This window comes from Hylobates moloch, unplaced genomic scaffold (genome assembly GCF_009828535.3).
Source record: "Hylobates moloch isolate HMO894 unplaced genomic scaffold, HMol_V3 SCAFFOLD_18, whole genome shotgun sequence".
Classification (NCBI taxonomy): Eukaryota; Metazoa; Chordata; class Mammalia; order Primates; family Hylobatidae; genus Hylobates; species Hylobates moloch.
Genome location: NW_026652293.1, coordinates 77,527,151 through 77,539,177, shown reverse-complemented (window position 1 = coordinate 77,539,177; position 12,027 = coordinate 77,527,151). Strand labels below are relative to the sequence as shown.

General features: G+C 40.1%; 1 protein-coding gene and 1 non-coding gene across 7 annotated transcripts in view; both read right to left on the bottom strand.

Annotated features, from left to right (window-relative positions):
• EFCAB2 (EF-hand calcium binding domain 2) overlaps positions 1–12,027 on the bottom strand; it is a 161,531-nt gene that overhangs the window by 80,399 nt on the left and 69,105 nt on the right. The gene's annotated exons all lie outside the window — the stretch shown is intronic.
• Positions 4,077–4,180, bottom strand: LOC116458136 (U6 spliceosomal RNA). Its single transcript, XR_004245209.1, has one exon. It is a non-coding gene; the product is annotated as a U6 spliceosomal RNA (small nuclear RNA).

Here is a 12,027-nt window from a genome sequence, read left to right as displayed (position 1 = left end):
TTCTCTTCCTTTTTTTTTTTTTTTTGAGACAGAGTCCCACTCTGTCACCCAGACTGAAGTGCAGTGGCACCATCTCAGCTCACTGCAACCTCCGCCTCTGGGGTTCAAGCGATTCCCCTGCAGCAGCCTCTCAAATAACAGAGATTACAGGTACGTGTCACCACGTTCAGCTAAGTTTATTTTTTTATTTTTAGTAGAGACGAGGTTTCACCATATTGGCCAGGCTAGTCTCACACTCCTGACCTCAAGTGATCCACCTGCTTTGGCCTCCCAAAGTGCTGGTGCTGGGATTACAGGCGTGAGCCACTGCACCAGCCCCTTATGATTTTCTTAATAACATTTTCTTTTTTTTCTTTCTTTTTTTTTTTTTGGAGATGGAGTCTAGCTCTCTCAACCAGGCTGGAGTGCCGTGGCACCATCTCAGCTCTCTACGACCTCCACCTCCCAGGTTCAAGCGATTCTCCTGCCTCAGCCTCCTAAGTAGCTGGGATTACAGGCGCCCGCCACCACGCCTGGCTAATTTTTGTATTTTTAGTGGAGATGGGGTTTTACCATGTTGGCCAGGCTGGTCTTGAACTCTTGGCCTCAAGTGATCCACCTGCCTCAGCCTCCCAAAGTGCCGGGATTACAGGCGTGAGCCACCACGCCTGGCCTAATGTTTTCTCTTATTAAAGTAACATTAGTTTACTTTAGTGTAAGAATACAGTAGATAATCCATATAACATATAAAATATGTGTTAATTGACATTTATGTTATCAGTAAGGTTTTCAGTCCACAGCAGGCTGTTAGTTGTGTTTTGGGAGAGTCAAGAGTTACATGTGGATTTTCAACGGTAGGGGAGATCAGTGCTCCAAACCCCCAGGCTGCTCGAGTCAAGTGTGTGTGGAAAAGACGAAGCCCTTTTCATCTTTCACGAAGGCTGATGAAAGCAGCACTGCGAGCGGCTCCCTGCTGCTGGAAGAGATGGCTTTTCAGATGGACTCGTTGAGCCCCAGGCGCAGCTCATCAGCGGCAGCAATGGCTCGCCCTCTAAAACAGAGCGGTGGCTCCCAGCTGAAGGATCACATTGGCCTCAGCCCAAGGCAGCTCACCAGCCAGGTGCCTCTCAGTGCAATTCGCTGACGCAGTTGCCCAGGAAAGGCAATGTAAGAGAGCGAGTGAGAAGAAAAAAACACAAGAGCAAATGAGGAAGGGGAAGGGAGGTGGTGTTTAAATATTAATCGCCCTTTCTTCTCAAATGTCTCTTTCCTCAAATGATAATGGAATGAGATGCATTTATTTCAAAAGGCCTTCCAAATTCCTTGAGATGAGAATAAAAAGAAATTATAGCAGAAGCAAAAACGACTCAGAGCTTCTCTTGTCCTCCCATGTTCTGAAATACGGGGCTAGAGGAACAAATGACCGAATGATCCTGTGCACTATCCTCACATCCTATTTCTGGTGCCAAAGACATGGGAGAACAGCAGAAGGGGCCAGGTGGGCCCTGCACATGTCCAGATGGTATCGGGATGGAGCTGGGATCCTGGCCACAGTGGAGGACACCGTATTGCTAACAGTTCAGCCTCAGGAGTAGTGAGGATCCTAAAGGTGAGCTAAGAATGAAAGAGAAGGCAAGAAGTGGGAGGCTGAGGCAGGAGAATGGCGTGAACCCCGGGGGGCGGAGCCTGCAGTGAGCCGAGATCGCGCCACTGCACTCCAGCCTGGGCGACAGCGAGGCTCTGTCTTACAAAAAAAAAAAAAAAAAAAAAAAAAGAGAAGGCAAGAAGGAGCACAGGTCAGGAAAAGATCAGGCCATTAATTCTGAGAAAGAGAGCAAGGTCTGTCTGCAAAGGGAGACAGCTGAAGAGAAAAATGTAAAAACACTGAAATAAGTGAAAAGAAAGTTACAGGAGATAGGAAAAGAATTCATAGCTTAATGATGAAAATAAAAGGAAGAAGTTTAGAAATAAGAAAACCAGACATTAGACAGGAACTAGAAAATGAAACAAAAATATAAAATAATTGATAAAATCATATATAATATTAAGGTTGGTTAACCTATTTCTACTAAATGAAACTTTGAATTAAGTGAATTGATTGAAGATTAAAGTAAAGCTTTTAGGCCAGGCTGAGGCAGGGGAATAGGGTCTGGAGGCAGAGAACCCGAGGCTGTTTCACACTGACTTCCTAGAACTAAATTGAAAGGAAAACCCTAACTTTCCAGCCTAAGTAACAAAAGGACCAGAGGCGACTCCCTTTGCAAACTCACTACCTTTTCTGGTAGGCAGATGGGAAATTGGCTGTCTGCAACAAACTAGACTGACTGCGGGTTGAGTCTTCGTTTGCATCTTTGTTCACTCCAGCCTCTGAATGGTTGCTGTCCACAACCAGTCAGACTGACGGCCTGCCAAGCCTTTGTTTGCATAGAGGTATAACTTTGTAACTTCACCCTAGCCTCTGATTGGCTGCGAAAACCAACTCCTGTTTGTACAGGGGTGTAACCTTTGTAACTTCATTTCAGCCTCTGGTTGGCTGCTGTCTGCAACCATTCAGACTGACTGTGGGCTAGCACTTCATTTACATGAGGTGGACATGAAGGGGCCAATGGAAAACTTCTAGTGGGTATTTGGACCCAAGAAGATTCTGCATCTGGTCCCCGGAGCTGCTGCTCTGGCCCACTCCCACACTGTGGAGTGTACTGTCATTTTCAACGAATCCCTGCTTTTGTTCTTTTGTTGCTTCATACTTTGCTTTGCTTTGCTGGGCATTTTGTCCAATTATTTGTTCAAAATGCCAAGAACCTGGACAACTTGCAGTCACAACCCTCAACCAGTGACAAGGCAAGGTGGCTCACACCTGTGATCCCAGCACTGTGGAAGGCTGAGGCAGGAGGACCATCTGTGTCCAGGAGTTCAAGACCACCCTGAGCAATACAGTAAGACCCTGTTTCTACAAAAAAATTTAAAATTAGCCAGGCATGGTGGTGTGTGGCTGTAGTTCCAGCTACCCTGGAGGCCGAGATAGGAGGATGACTTGAGCAGGTGAGGCTGAAGCTGCAGTGAGCTCTGCGATGCTGCCATCACACCGCAGCCTGGGTGACAGAACAAGACTCTGTCTCAACATAAATAAATTAAATTAAATTCAAGCAACCTTTTAAAACTATTTTTAACATCATTAAAATTATTAAAGAATTTAAAATTATTGAAGTTATCTTTTCAAACAACTATTTAAAAAACTGAAACCAAGCCAGGCATGGTGGCTCATGCCTGTAATCCTAGCACTTTGTTAGGGCTGGGTCGGGGGAAGGGGTACCGAGGCAGGTATCTTGCTTGAGGTCAGGAGTTCAAGACCAGCCTGACCAACACGGTGAAATGCCATCTCTACTAAAAATACACAAACACACACACACAAATAGCCAGGCTTGGTGGCAGGTGCCTGTAATTCCACCTGCTAAGGAGGCTGAGGCAGGAGAATCGCTTGAACCTGGGAGGTGGAGCCGAGATGGTGCCACTGCACTCCAGCCTGGGCAACAGAACGAGACTCCATCTCAAAAAAATACATAAATAAATAAATAAATCCAGCCTAGGTGACAGAGCAAGACTCCGTCTCAAAAACAAATAAATGATAAACTAAAATAAAAAACTGAAACCAATGTAGTAAAATAAAATTAAAATAGTTTTTTAAAGTTTAATAATTCCTTCTTTTGTTAAGTTTTTGGAGTAGAGAAAAAAGATATAAACCCATTTTGCATATAGTAATGGGCTGGTTATCACTGGCTCCTCATAGGCAAAAAGTCCTGATTTGGATCCTTTTTTATTTCCATTGTGGTTTTATTTCCATTGTTCCAAGATCAATTTCAAGCTGCCAATTACAAACGTGAAATCACTAAAGGTGGAGTCTGGAAGAAATGCACAATAGCAGAACATTATATGGTACATCCACCATACATACACTAGACACAAATAACCTCAAAGCATAAATATGAGTAAAATATAGTAAAGTAATTACGAAGTGGTAAATTGTAAGTATTTATTACCTTTCTTTTTGTCATTGTTAATAAAAGCATTTATTTTGCATTTTATACAGAATAACCTGAAAAAATATGGACCGCTTCACAAATGTGTGTGTCAGCCTGTGTAGGTGCCATGCTCTTCTTCTCAATGTTGTTCTGATCTTAGATAAGTGCTGCTGAAGAAAGCACCCTTGTTTTTTAATATAATTGAATTAAGTCTATATAATTTATTTTTAATATAAACTAGCTTTAACAATAGTTTGCAGAATTCCTGAAATTTAGCCATTAGCTCTTGTGAGCTGGGATAAGTCGGCACAGTCTGGCTCCAGCACACCACTGATGGTGAGAGTCAAAATCACTTCATTCAGACAGCTAAAGAGGCCTTCCTGGGGCCGTCCCTGTACGGGTCCATCTCCTCAACAGCGAGAGTGGCCAGGAACAACTCACTCAGTATTCTACCATGTACACAAAACAGAAATCAAATACTACTCTTGAAAAAAAATTTTTGTCCCTTTGAAAAATAATTTTCTTCCTTTTAAATCGATTTCATGGGATTAAAAAAACACTAACTCCTCAATTTTGGTAGGCTTTTGAAAGAAAATGAAAATCAACTGTTCCATATAAAGTATTTAAAATATGCTGAGACATTTGATTTCATTTTCTTTCTTTCTTTCTTTCTTTTTATTTTTTCCTTCGAGACAGAGTCTCGCTCTGTCACCCAGGCTGGAGTGCAGTGGCACAATCTCGGCTCACTGCAACCTCCGCTTCCCAGGTTCAAGCAATTCCCCTGCCTCAGCCTCCCAAGTAGCTGGGATTACAGATGCCCACCACCACACCCAGCTAATTTTTTGTGTTTTTAGTAGAGACAGGGTTTCACCATGCTGGCCAGGCTGATCTCAAACTCCTGACCTCAAGTGATCCGCCTGCCTCGGCCTCCCAAAGTGCTAGTATTGCAGGCGTGAGCCACCACGCTCAGTCAACATTCGATTTCTTTTGTCAACGTAGATGTCTTATATTGATAAGAAGTACAAACTAACTCCAAAAGCCATAAATGGTTACAAGTATTAAAAGTGTTTTTCTGTACCTGTATATATATATATATATATAGTAGTGGGCATAGGAGTAAGACTATTTAAGAGCAAATGAGCCCCAATAAGGTGGCCCAATCGTGGTGTCATCATTTAATTATGTATAGCATTTGGACCACTTAAAATGTTTGACCCGGGGAAGCTTGATTCTTGGCAGGTTGGCATTTAGTGGTTGTAGTATCACGTTCCTGACACAAGGAGGAGCCAGTGCCATTGAGCTAGGCTGTGACTTCAGTTTAAGGGCAGCCTAAGGTCAAAAAACACCAAAGTGAAGACCAGATTCAGAATATTTCACACGATTATAAGAGACAAAAAAAATAGGCAAAACATTTTACCTGCTCTATTAAATAGCTAATATTATGCTAAGGATAAGAGAACATTTAAAGCAATCCAAAAATGTCTAAGGACAAAGCAGGATTTGAAAATGGTTTTCATTCATTTAACAAATATTTGAACCCTATGATGTGCTGGTATCGTTTACAGAACAGCAGAGAACAAAATAAAGACCTCGCCCTTACGGAGGGCATTTTTCACACATGAATCTTATTTTGGAAAAGCCATGAAATGAAGGTAAAATAATGACTAAATCTCTTTATTCAGCAGAGATATTCTGTTCAAAAAAGACCTCTTTTATCCAAGGTCCCTCTAATCAAGAGATCATGTCTCCACTGCTAAGATATGCTTCCTGAACACCTGGTTCTAACTTGCTGCAGTATTATTTCTTATATAGTCCTATGTGCTAGAGTTTGTAGCCCCCTAATAAACTCTGGATCTTCTGTATATCATTAAAAACAAAAGCTCTATAAAATACTGGATATTACAGAGTGACTGAGAAATAATTTAACCACACAGTCACTTTTCATCTGCCATGGCGCAGGCACTCCCCTCGGCACTGTGATTACTATGAGTTAGGCAAAATACCTGCTGTAACGGAACTCACAATCAAGGGAGTGAAAGAATAAACATAAATAAATCTAAGCGAATTTTAGGTAGTGATAAATACAGTGAAGAAATCAGCACCATAACCATCATGTTCATAGCTCTATCAGTTTGCTAGGGCTGCCACAACAAATTACCACAGACTGTGTGACTTAAACCACAGAAATTGATTTTCTCGGTTCCGGAGGCCACAGGTCCTAGATCAAGGTGTCAGCAGGTCGGCTGCTTCTGAGGCCTTCCTCAATTTGTAGGGGCCACTTTTTCTCCCTGTGCTCTCACCTGGTCACCCCTCTGTGCGTGAGCATCCCAGTGTCTCCCTGGGTGTCCAAACTTCCTCTTCTTAGGAGGACACAAGTCAGATTGGATTAGGGCCCACCCCAATGGCCTCATTTTAACTTAATCACCTCCCTTTTGTTTGGGCTTTTTAATTTAGTCACCTCTTTAAAGACCTCATCTCCAACTAAGGTTTCATTCTGAGGTATACTGGAGGTTAAGACTTTAAAACACGAATTTGGAGGGGACGTAATTCAGCCCATAACAATAACAATAATGACATCTTACAACTTACTGCCACCACCAAGCTTGCCTGGCCACCATTCCCCCTTTGCCTGCACCACTGCAACCGACCACAGGCTGTCATTCTGCCTCTGCTCTTGCCGGCCATCTCAATCCATTCTCACAGCCGCCAGAACAATCTTTTTAAAATGAAAATCATAACATGCAATGCCCTGCTTAAAACCCTTCAGTGGCTTCCTGGTCAACTTCTTCCTGATAAACTGCACTGAGAAACTTCTTTTTCACGGCATGTAATATATCATTTGGCCCTGCCAAGCTTTTTGGCTTCATCTTACACCACTCTCTAGCGACCTCACAGGTACACTATCCTCTTTGCTTTTCTCCAGCATCCTAACCCTTTCCCCTTCAAAGGGCCTTTATATTTGCTCTCCCCTAGTTCACACAGCTGACTCCTTCTAATCTTAAAGTTCTTATCTCAAAAATTACTTCCAGAGACGCACTCCCTGACCAGAACGTCTAAACTATTCCAACCCACCTAACCACACCCCAATCTCTAATGTATTATCCTACTTTATTTTCTTTCTAGCACATGTTGTTATATCATCCTGTTTTATTTACAGGTAGCATTTATTACTATTTGAAATTGTATTTATTACTTGTTTACTTTTCTATTATCCATCTTTTTCCTCTAAAATATAAGTTCCTGGAGGGCAGAGGCCTTGGCTTTCATTGCTATATTCTAACACCTAGAAAAAGCTCACACTTCATAAGAAATCAAATATTTGTTGAATAATTCATGTTTGTGTGTTTGGGTTTTTTTTGTTGTCGTTTTTTTTTTTGAGATGGAGTCTCGCTCTGTCGCCCAGGTTGGAGTGTAGTGGCGCGATCTCGGCTCACTGCAAGCTCCGCCTCCCGGGTTCGATCCATTCTCCTGCCTCAGCCTCCCCAGCAGCTGGGACTACAGGTGCCTGCCACCACGCCCGGCTAATTTTGTGTATTTTTAGTAGAGACGGGGTTTCACCATGTTAGCCAGGATGGTCTCGATCTCCTGATCTTGTGATCTGCCCGCCTCGGCCTCCCAAAGTGCTGGGATTACAGGCATGAGCCACTGTGCTGGGCCTTGTATGTTTGTTTTTTATAGGCAGAGCCTCGCTATGTTGGCCAGCCTGGTCTTGAACTCCTGGGCTCAATCGATCCTCCCGCCCCAGCCTCCCAAAGTGCTGGGATTACAGGCACGAGCCACCGTGCCCAGCCAATAATTGATGAATTTGTAGAACACTTTATAGCTTGAAAAATGCCTTTCACTTGAAGAGTACTTTCATATATATCCACTCATTTACTTCTAATGTCAATCTATATTATATTCCCCATTTTAAAAATAAGGAGACTAGAACTTTGAGACGATATCTGACTCGCCCTGCTAGTAACATAGCTAGTCTGGGGCAAAATCAGAAATTGATCCCATCCTCTGACTCCTGGACTTGTCTCTCAGCACTTTTCGCAATAACATCTTAGAACAAATCTTGATGGCGAGTGTGATTCGAGCTGAAAAGTAGTGGCAGAGAAAAAGACTCAGGTGCAGACCAGACCCTATGCTGTCTGCACATTTCACCAAGACACCTTGGTCATAACAAGGGTTTCATAAATGTTTACTGAATTAATAGACTAACAGCATTTTTCTGTGTTGGGAAAGGCCTAAGTTAATTCTAAATTCCACATTGCCCAATGGCTGCCAACTGCCCAAACAAAAGGAGAACAAGCCACCACTGTCCTGGAATTTCCTTTTTAAAAACGACACCGAAACGCCACTTGGCAAAAACCACAGTAATAACAGTCACAGGCAAGATCGACCGACGGATGCTAATTGTGGGCCAGAGTTTGAGGGGAATCAATATTTGCACAGTCTCAAAGTATCTCCTCCAAGATATTTACCAAATACAAAAGGAAAATTCATAACTTTGCTGTGGGGAAACCTGGCAGACACTATCTTAAGCAAGCAATTAAGGTTAACATCATCAGTACTAAAGCATAGCAACATCACGTATTCCCTGACATGATGCTCTGAGAAGGGCACAAACTCACTTGTGTGTAGTATTCTCGCCAAAAATATACTGCCTCAATCTAATCACAGGAAAATATCTGGCAAACCCAAACCGAGGGACATTCTAAAAAAGAATTCAGCAGGATTTTTCAAAAGTATCAAGGTCATGAAAGAGGAACTGTCACAGATTGGAGGGCTAAAGAGACAAGACGACAAGACAAGACGACAGGGTTCTACATGGATCCGGGGAGAGAGGAGGGAATTCGTGGAAAAACTGGTGAAGCTCCAGTACGTCTCTAGTTCAGTTGATGGTACTGAACCAATGTTAATTTCTTGATTTTGATCATTGTAGTGTAGTTATGTAAGATGTGAATGGGGTGAAGGATACACAGAAACTCTCTTGCACAATTTTTTTTTTTTTAGAGGCAGAGTCTCACTCTGCTGCTCAGGCTGGAGTGCAGTGATGCCATCATAGCTCACTGCAGCCTCGAACTCCTGGATTCAAGCAATCCAACCACCTCAACCTCCTGAGTAGCTGGAACCACAGGCATGTGCCACTATGTTTGGCTTTTTAAAAAATTTTTTGTAGAGACAAGGTTTCATTATATTGCTCATCCTGGGTACTATTTTTTTTTTTTGCATTTATGTAACTCTAAAATTATTTCAAAATAAAACCTTTTTTAAAAAACTGGATAATATTTCACTGTGTATACATATCACATTTTCCTTATCCATTCATTTGGACACTTAGGTTAATTCCCTATATTTGCTATTGTGAATAATGAAGTAAATAAGGGGGTGCACTAAAAAGATTCAATTTCAAAATAATGGCACACTAGATTCCTTTTTTCTCTGTGGTCAAGGAATGGAAATTTCTGGTTAATCAAATATTTTTAAGAGTTACCACTTTTACACAATATCAGGGATATTAGCCATTTACAATATAAGATTTTTCTCAAGGTGCTATTTATCTCTTGATTTTATTTTTTTTTTGGCTTGAAATTTTATTATGTAAAATTTTATTAAATTTTAAAATCTTTTTACTTCTGGCTTTTGTTTTATTTTTCCTACTCCAATTTTATAACGGAATTCATTCATATTTTTAAATACTTAAGATTTTGTTTTAAACCTAGATACTTGCTGAACACAAACTTTATCTTACTATACAGCATGAAGTACAGATCCAATTTTATATTTTTCCAAATAGCTATCCAGTTAAAGCTATCTTTTCCCCACACATCAGAGATGCCATTTATATTCTATATTAACTTTCCATATGCACTTGGAACAATTTCTGGATTTTCTATTCTATTTCATTGATCCATTATGCCACACTGTTTTAACAATAGACGATTTGTAATAAGTTTTAATATCAAATAAAGCTAAACTCACCTCCTTACTCTTATCAGAGATTTTTTGCCAATTCTTGCTAACTTATTTTTCATGTGAAAATTAAAATTCACTTATCTAGCTCCAGAAAAGATCTGTTGATATTTTAATTGAGATTGTGTTAACTTAATAAGTTAATTTAGGATTATTTGGCATCTTTATAATTTTAAGTCCTCTTATCCAAAAACATGGTATGTCTATTTGTTCATATATTTTTATATATTTCAGGTTACCCGAATATAGCATTTATATGGTTTTTGTTATATTTTTGTCTACAAATTTTAGCTTTTTTGTTGCTATTGTAAATGAGTCTTATTTTCCATTATATCATCCAACTGGGCATTGTTTGTATAGTTGAACACTCTTGATTTCTATGTATTAATTTTATTCCCTACTATAGCAAATATTATTTTTCTTTGTAGTTTTTCCATTAATTCTCTCGAGGTTTCCAGATATTTAATTATATATCTGTGAATAAAGATAGTTATTTCTTCTATCTTTTCCACCTCCTACCATTTAACATCAAACACTTACGTGTCTGTTATCACCTGTCTAATCGTATTGGTTAATACCTCTAGTCAATACTAAATAATAACAGCAAATGTGGATATCGTTATCTTATACCTGACATTAAGAAAATGCTGTTTGTGCCTTCTTTATTAAGTAAGAAACTAGATTTTGGGCTGAAACACACATATTTTATGCTAAGAAAGCATGTCCTTAATTTCTACTTTATTGAGTCTTTAAAATTATAAGTGTGTGAATTCTGTCAAATGCCTCTATAGAGATGATCCTATGATTTTTCTTCACAGATCTGCTTATATGATGAATTACATTAATAAACTTTCCAACACAGAACTATTTTTACATTTCTGGAATGAACCTCCATTTGCTTATGCATGCCACTGAATTTTGTTGCTAACATTTTATTTACAATTTTTGTACAGATATTCATAAGATTGTTTTGTAAGATTTTTTAATGCAATCTTTATTAAGTTTTTGGTGTCAACATTGTATTTACTTTGGAAAAAGAATTTGGAAGTTTTCCTTCTTTTCCTATTCTCTGAAAGAGATGAAGTAGCACTAGAGCTAAAATGTTCTTCTTTGATAGAATTTTTTTTTTTTTTTGAGATGGAGTTTCACTCTTGTTGCCCAGGCTGGAGTGCAATGGCACCATCTCGGCTCACTGCAACCTCTGCCTCCCAGGTTCAAGCGATTCTCCTGCCTCAGCCTCCTGAGTAGCTGAGATTACAGGCATGTGCTACCACACCCGGCTAATTTTTTTGTATTTTCAGTAGAGATGGGGTTTCACGATGTTAGCCAGGATGGTCTCGATCTCCTGACCTCGTGATCCGCCTGCCTCGGCCTCCCAAAGTGCTGGGATTACAGGCGTGAGCCACCGCGCCCAGCTGATAGAATTATCCTATGAAACTATCTGGATTGAAGACTTTTGGTGAGAGAACTCTGAAAATTTGGGTAATGATTCTATGTAAATTAGTGTGTTTAGATTTTTTATCTTTATGAGATCAGTTTGTTTGTTTTGCTTTTTTCATCAATTGATTTTTTAAGTGTATAATCCAGTGGTTTTTAGTATATTCACGAGGTTGAGCTACCATCACCACCATCTAATCCTGGAACATTTTAATCACCCCATAAAGAATCCCCATACCTGTTAGCAGTTACGTCCATCCCTCCCTCCCCTTACCTCCTCACAACCACTGATCTGTGTGTCTACAGATTTGCCTGCTCTAGACATTTCATATAAATGTCATACACATGTGGCCTTCTGTGTCCAGCTTCTTTCACTTAGCAGAATGTTTTCTAGGTTCATCCGTGTCGTAACACATATCAGTACTTCATTCCTTTTTATAGCTGAACAGTATTCTATTTTATGAATATATCATGTTTCGTTTATCCACTCATCACCTGATTGACATGTGAGTTGTTTCTATTTTTTGGCTAGTATAAATAATGCTACTATGATCATTCATCCACAAGTTTTTGTGTGGACATACTTTTTCATTTCTCATCAGTATATGCCTAGGAATGAATTTGCTGGGTC